The sequence below is a fragment of the Engraulis encrasicolus genome, unplaced genomic scaffold (assembly GCF_034702125.1).
Source record: "Engraulis encrasicolus isolate BLACKSEA-1 unplaced genomic scaffold, IST_EnEncr_1.0 scaffold_307_np1212, whole genome shotgun sequence".
NCBI classification, from domain to species: domain Eukaryota; kingdom Metazoa; phylum Chordata; class Actinopteri; order Clupeiformes; family Engraulidae; genus Engraulis; species Engraulis encrasicolus.
Window position 1 is genome coordinate 42,207 of NW_026945596.1, and position 7,935 is coordinate 50,141.

The 7,935-nt window shown below is 44.1% G+C and overlaps 1 long non-coding RNA gene across 2 annotated transcripts; it reads left to right on the forward strand.

Moving 5' to 3' along the window:
• The first annotated feature begins 598 nt into the window (after positions 1-598).
• LOC134443309 (uncharacterized) lies at positions 599-4,673 on the forward strand. Of its 2 annotated transcripts, XR_010033641.1 has the most exons (8): positions 599-991; positions 1,975-2,023; positions 2,490-2,559; positions 2,756-2,860; positions 3,280-3,358; positions 3,467-3,575; positions 3,817-3,921; positions 4,505-4,673. It is a non-coding gene; the product is annotated as an uncharacterized LOC134443309 (long non-coding RNA). The 2 variants fall into 2 exon arrangements; XR_010033640.1 differs by lacking the exon at positions 1,975-2,023.
• The last annotated feature ends 3,262 nt before the right edge of the window (positions 4,674-7,935 follow it).

The following is a 7,935-nucleotide window of genomic DNA, read 5'->3' on the forward strand; positions in this document are numbered from 1 at the left end:
TCTTTCATGTTAGCATTTAAGGACGTCCTGGTTCCTATCGGCTTCCGGCCTCCATTGGGAATGAATAGGGGTAAATTTCAAATAAGCTCCGAGTGCAAGCACGCGCTTAGCGAACCCCCGCAAACTGTCGAGGGTGTTAAAAATAGGCTGTAGGTATGACATGGTTGATCATTTTGTGTCAAACTTCGACATAAATACGATGTTGTGTCCATATGCTAAACCCGGAAGCTTTTGGCGACTACAGAAGCGGCGCCTGTATCTAACGGCATGTACGTGCGGAAGGTTGTACCCATGGCAACCAAAGGAAAGTATGTAGTTCGGAAGTTTTAATGATCAGAAAGGGGTTAGCAATATTGAATTATAATCGTCATGATTTAACATGTGAATACACAAACATGATGATACGATCCGTTCCACTAATGAGAAAGGGATGCGGGGACACGCTAATGTTCGTTGTTGCCGTGCAACTTATATTTTTGCCAAACCTGAATCTCTATGGCGTTTTGCAATGTAAAAAATCGCCACGGAACCGGTAGTCCAAACGCCGCATACAAGTTGACGTCAACGCTGAAGAGCTCTATAGGCAATCAAAATAGAATCATCTGAATGATCTTTCTTGGACATACATTTTGAAGTGACCCTTCGAATTAAAAAAGGTTCCTCAACTGCTTTTGAGGAAAAACATCAATGTGCTTGGCCACTCTGGTTTTTAAATGGTATTCTGAACTAAAGCAAGGATTGTTCAAGTTAGTTGAAAATAGACCGTCTCTGGTTAAATTAGTTCTACACCAAGCCTTTAGGTGGCAGTAAAACTAATTGGCACAATGCGAATTCCACACACAAGCCACAAAGAAGCCATCTACCGCGGTCAACAACACTTCCTGATTGAACAAAACCACGCGCTGTCTGTGTGGTTTCACTGTTACAAGTTTCTTGGCGATATGGGGGGAAAGTTCCTCACATACCAACGGAAAATGGGCTTCACATACATGTAAGTACATTTTACTCAACTGTGGTTTAAAGTTTCAGTACTCAAGAGCGACTGAATAGCTCCTCTGAACACAGATCCGCCATTGCTAAGTTGTAGCACAGCCGCTTTACATAGCTGGTAGCTCAAGTCCCCTCAATGTGACTAGGCCTACACTAGTTGCTGCTGTACGCTAGTAAATTCTGATGACTTGCGAGCATCGTAATGACAAAATGCTGTGGTGAATGTGTTAAGTATACTTGTTGATGGTAAATTGTTTGACATTGCTCGTTCTCAGTTGCCTTTCCCCTGCCTAAAGATAGACAAAGGCTACCGTTAGCATGCTATTGCGTTAGCTCATCAACTAGATGCTGGACACTGCTCATTTTTCACGTCTGCCCGGCATTTCGTTGATGAACTAACGCTTAGACGCCTTGCCAATGTGTTTTACAGCGGCAAAAATGCATCTAGGCGACGTTGGCAAGACTGGTGTGCCGTCTGGGTATGTTGGTTTTCCATTCCCTGATTGTCGCTCCCAACGCAGGACGCTCCCGGGTCGGCTCGCTCCCACTAGCCAGACTATCGATCCCACCGCCATATAACGGAGTTAGTTATCTTTTTGATGTTAGTTTTTTGTTTCTAACCTTAACCCTAACCCTAAACCTAACCCTAAATTGCTTGTATGTGGCAGTGTATGATGATACGTGAAATATAATCGGTGGGACTACACGTCCGGGAGTGATAGAAACACCTGGGACTACACGTCCGGGAGCGATCTCAGTTGGGAGTGTCCTTGGTTTTCAGTGCTGGGCAGTAGCGAAGCGACTAGTTTAATTACATTCTCTAGTAGCTTGGTCGTAGCGTCACTACCATGTATCGAGTAGCTAACGTCCCTGTATTTAAGCTATTTTTCCTCAAGTAGCGACGTAGTCTACAAAAGCTACAATTTGTCCCCCATCGATTTTACTCAATGATTTTTGTTTTACTTTCCCTATCCTGAAACCTAGGCAGTCACACAGGGGTTCCAAGACCCACCTGCGTAAAATCAAGTCAAAGGTGGGATATAATTTAGTTCTATGCTACTTTGAAACACCTTGCCCTTTCACCAAACCGACCGATTCTTCCTTGTGTTGTTCTATATTATGACAGCTAACCTTGAGTAGTTCTGGCGGCAGCTCTCAGTAACGCGAGCCCAATGTATCAGCGCGAGCTCAATGTCGACCAGAGTGGTCAAGTTAATAGAGCACGCCACCCCGAAATCAATGTGAAATAGGCCCTACCCTGGCATTTGCAACAGTAGGCAACCTGTCCTTAAAAAGTATGGGTCCTCAAAACAGAAATCTGTTGCAGAAATAAGTGTAGATGGCCTCTTCAAGAAATTGAAATTATGTATGATCACTTTTTCTTATTGTTTCACGTGGAGGTCTACTGACCTTGTCTAAATAATGTAGGCTAGTTTATGTCCATGTATTATATTAGGACCCAAGGTTAATGGGTTATTCTATTTGCCATGTTTTCACAGGCTGCTGTCTCATAATATGGCGAAGACGAGTCACCTGAAGGCCTAACTCGCCATAGAAGACTGAAAGAATGTAAGATTAACTTCTTTGTGACCAATATGACTTGCTCATTGATACATTTGCTATGTCAATATGAGGTGCATGGCGAATTATTTAATTTATTTGTCTCGCTTCTAGGAGCTGTAGAAACAACAGGGTGTTCTTTTTCAGGGTATTCTTTTTTATAGAACTGGACAGGTCATTTATTCGTTCCCCTTGTTTTTTGAAGTGTCCTGCAGGATGCTGTGTCCTGCAATCCTGTGTGCTGTGCTACAGACGTGTGTGGAGGTCAACCCAAAATGGGCACAGTCTCACCACAGAAGAGTGAAAGAGGGTAAGCTTAACCTATAGCCTACGTCAGGGTCGGGGAACGTTTCTCATTCGAAGGGCCACTTCAAATTCATCCGAGGGGCCGTAAAAGTCCTCCAAGGGCCGTACTATGAACACAAACCAGGATTTTCCCACATTTAAACAAACACCAACTTCTTCAGGTTCCCTGAATATAACTTAATTGTTTTGCAAATGTATTTTCTAAGATTCCTTTACAAAATATGTATATTTCATGTGAAGCTGAATAGCATTAAAATTATATCGGGGGGGCCAGATAAAAATGCCTCAAGGGTCGCAAACGGCCCTAGAGACATAGGTTCCCCACCCCTGGCCTACATTGTCAATATGACTTGTGCTACTTTATAGATAAGTTGTCAATGCTGTGCATTGCTATGCTTTGATTCATTTTCTTACATCCTACAGATCCTGGCAGGGAGACGGTAGTGTCCTGCAGAATGGTGATGGGCCAATCTTACAAGAGACCACAGAAAACTGATATAGTGTAAGATTATCCCTGTTGGGCTCAATAGGTCTTGCTTATTGACATATTTGCTATGTCAATATGAGGTGCATGGTGAAGTATTTATTTATTTATTTGTCTCGCTTCTAGGAACTATAGAAACAGAGTGCCTGCTGCAGTATGGCGAGGACACCCTGAGCAGAGAGCTCCAATAGACCCAGGTCCAGTGTCTTGGCAGGGTGAAATGGCACTGATATGGGTATGTACTGATGTCAGTTAAAATGAATGAATGAATTAATTCTCATATCTGAATAATGTGCACACTGGATTTACCACACACACACACACACACACACACACACACCCTAGGCCTAGATGATTTGGACCCAAGGTTACTTTTACCACAGCTCTGGCACATCAATTTTCATTTGTTTAATAACTGGGCAGGTCATTTATTCATTCCCCTTGTTTTTGTTTGTTTGTTTGTTTGTTTTTTGTAGTGTCCTGCAGGATGCTGTGTCCTGCAATCCTGTGTGCTGTGCTACAGACGCATCTGGAAGCCAACCTGAAATAAGCACAGTCTCTCCACAGAGGAGTGAAAGAGGGTAAGCGTAACCTATAGCCTACGTCAGTGGTGGGGAACCTTTCTCATTCGAAGGGCCAATTCAAATTCATCCGAGGGGCCGTAAAAGTCCTCCAAGGGCCGTACTATGAACACAAACCAGGATTTTCCCCTTCACTTTAGACCTATATTGAAGGCAGCCACATTTAAACAAACACCACCTTCAGCTTCCCTGAATATAACTTAATTGTATTGCAAATGTATTTTCTAAGGTTCCTTTACAAAATATGTCATTTTATGTGAAGCTGAATAACATAAAAATTATATCGGGGACCAGATAAAACGGCCTCAAGGGTCGCAAACGGCCCTCAAGACATAGTTCCCCACCCCTGGCCTACATTGGCAATATGACGTGTGCTACTTTATAGATAAGTTGTCAATGCTGTGCATTGCTATGTTTTGATTTATTTTCTTACATCCTACATATCCTGGCAGGGAGACATAGTGCATGAGACTATAGAAGACAAAAATAGTGTAAGATTATCCCTGTTGGGCTCAATATGACTTGCTTATTGATATATTTGCTATGTCAATGTGAAGTATTAATTTATTTGTTGTTTCTACAGCTCCCAGAAGTGAGACTGAGTGCCTGTTGCAGTATGACGAGGACACAGTGACCAGAGACCTTCAGTAGACCCTTCTGGCATGATTGGCGGCTGAAGAACATGAAATCAACAGCAATGTTTATAATGTTGTACATACCTGTATAGTCTGTATTAAAAGGCAGTACCTGTACTATTTTTCCTCTTACTTTCATATTTACCACGTATTTACTATGAATTGACAACTTTTACTCAAATCCATTTTTGTATGTGCCCTGACTAAAACTATCCTTAAACCTAACCTGTCAGAGGTGTAACAACAACCTGCTCTTAGCAATGTGGCAGCAGTCTACTTGGATGCAGCGGGGAACATAGAACCCTTTTTTGAAAAAGCATTGTATGTTACTGAGTTTTATGAATTGTGCCCTTCCCAAACATCATGCATAGGCTAGGCGTATCTATGACACGCTGATTTGAACCCACTATCGCGGGTGTCTAATACGCATTTTCAAGTTAAGTCGTGCTCCACAACGCCCTGTGACAGGTTCGGTTTAGGGATGGTTTTGGTTCCTAATCTCGCTGTTCTTGGCAAAAGTAAAGCAGCAGAAACATTACTTCACTGACAGGTTAGGTTTAGGGGTGGTTTTGGTTAGGGCACAGCAAAGCATATTTGCGTTTAGTAACAAATGCACTGTGACAAAACAAAATCGCCGACACGGCGGGGAAAACTGCGCAAACCTCGTCACGTGTCAAAAGTGCATGAAAGCGCTTTACTGGTGCGTTGAGGAGCACGATTTAAATTCAAAATGCGTCGCACCAACACGCTGAATGCACTAGCGTGCGATACGTACGCTAAAGCATTATGACAGCCTGCCCAAACCTAATCTGTCGGTAATGAAATGTTTCCTAGTTGTACATTTGTGACCTGAGTGCTGTGTAAATCACTGCATATAGAGTATATTGTTTGCAGGGTATGTGTGTAGTTGCATGGTTCTTGTCAAAGTGTGTGTACATTGTTTGGTGTGATATTAAAAGCGTTAAAAAAAATCATTTTCATTTCATTAATTTTCATTTTATCAATAAATTCACATCATGCATGCATGCTAAAGCCCCATCACAGTGCAGCCTATAATGATGTGAATATACTAAGTAAAATCAACCTAGGTATAATAATAATTTTTGCATAATTAAACGGACCTACTGTATACGGTCTGCATAAATTAATCCAACGTGACCAATGTATCATTGTGACCAATAGAAGGTCGTAGCTGCCGACCCTGCTAACCAATAGCGCAGCTCTTTTACTTTGAGCCATGTGTCTTTTTCGTCCAATAAGAGAAAGGCTAGTCCGCGTTCTGGGCTGGCTGTCATTGCCTTTCATGTGGTAATCGCTAATCGTTGGGCCATTAACACCCTGCTGTGAGACCTGCCCGCGGCTCGCGATTCGCTTCCGGGCGAGTTAACTGTCAGCAAAACTGTTAATTTTGATTCTCTCAAGCGCTCAAAATCAGACGAAAGTTAGGCAAGTCCGTGGACGATTAGGGACGAGTTCATTGTCACAAATCCCCCTTTTCGTGCTGTGACACACACACACACACACACACACACACACACACACACACACACACACACACACACAGGGTGTGATTTGTCTGAAAACCAGAAGGGGGGATGAGTTTCAGATTTAGCAAAATCAATGGAATTACATTGAACTGTGATTAAAATCATGTAGAAAAAGTGGCGATATCAAAACTAGAAGGGGGGACAATCCCCGCCATCCCCCCCTACAAATCGCACCCTGCACACACACACACACACGCACCCTGTGCTCAACACCAGCATCAAGCATCCCTTTTCATTAAAGGCCATATAGTTCTATTTTATCATATTAGCGTTGACCTGCCAACTAGTGCAGTCAAATTCCATTAAACATGAGCGGTCAGTGCAGTTCCCGTTTACACGGAGCGCTTTCTGGTGAATTACAGGAAAGGCCCAGTTCAGTTCCCACACGCTAACCCACTTTGGGTATCTGGGCCTCCAGGAGCCCTTCCGGTAGGCTCCATCCCTCTATCTCTCTATCTTCTGCTCTCTTATTCTTTCTCTCTCTCTCTCTCTCTCTCTCGTGCTCTCGGTCTGAAGGGGTCAGGGAGTAGTGATTGACTGAGTGAGCATTCTCTCTCTCTCTCTCTCTCTCTCTCTCTCTCTCTCTCTCTCTCTCTCTCTCTCTCTCTCTCTCTCTCTCTCTCTCTCTCTCTCTCTCTCTCTCTCTCCCCCTTGCTGAATGGGCCTGAGCGCAGATGGACTGAGGAAAGGGAGTGAGTGAATGATTGAGTGAGTGAGCATGTTCCCCCCACCTCCCCCATACCCCACATCTCTCTCTGAGTGAGAAAGTGGGCATGCTGCCATGTGGGCCATTATGTTGGAGCTGGGCGCAGTGCCCAGTGTATAGGCCAGGCAGCAGGGCATGGCGAGGGAGAGAGAAGTGTAGCCTTTTCCCTGCCTACACACACCTGAAGCTGCCCTGATACTGACACACGCGCACTTACACACGCACGCATGTACGTGCGCACGCTCACACACACAAGCATACACACACATATTCTGCCTCCACATATCTGAAGCTGCATATGGACACGCACACACACGCACGCATGCGCACACACACACGCACGCACGCACGCACGCACGCACGCACACACACACACGCGCGCGCGCAAAATACAGTGTTCCCTCTTGCATCAGCCAGAAACTACTGAAACTCCAGACATCTGCGCATTTTCAAACCCTCAGCTTCACAGCAAACACTGGAGTGGGAGGCAGATGGACTAGCAAGTGAGCTAAAAGACTGGTTTCCGGCAAAATCATCATGGCGGTAACTATCATTGAGGACACAGAGGTCTTGTCCTCTGTATTTTTGTTTTTCAGAAACGTATCTCTGTCTATGATCAACAATGATAAATTCAGTCTGTATACGCCAACCACACCTATCCTCAAGACAGTGATTAATAAAAACAAACTAAAGAGTTCGACTGAAGAGAAGATTGAAGCATTCTAATTGTAGGCCTACAGTACAGCACACAGAATTTGACCCCGGTATTTGAAAATGTCTCGTTACGGCCCTGTAAATCATCAGCTGAGGGATCCAGAGGGACATCTAGCACTCAACAGCAACCTTACTACTAGCTCGAAACACACAAAAGTTTGGTGACTAAACCCTTTTCGATAACATGACTTGAATGTTGATTGTTGAATGATGAATGAAAATTTTTACAGACATCTGTACAGGAAGCCGCAGCTGAAAGAGTAGGCTATCACATTGCTGTCACCCCCAAGAGGTCTATTGCAACACGCAAATGGAGAAATGAGAGAGAGAGAGAGAGAGAGAGAGAGAGAGAGGGGAGAGGGAGAGAGAGGGAGGAGAGAGACGCCCAGCAGAGGGAGGGAAAGGGCGGGGA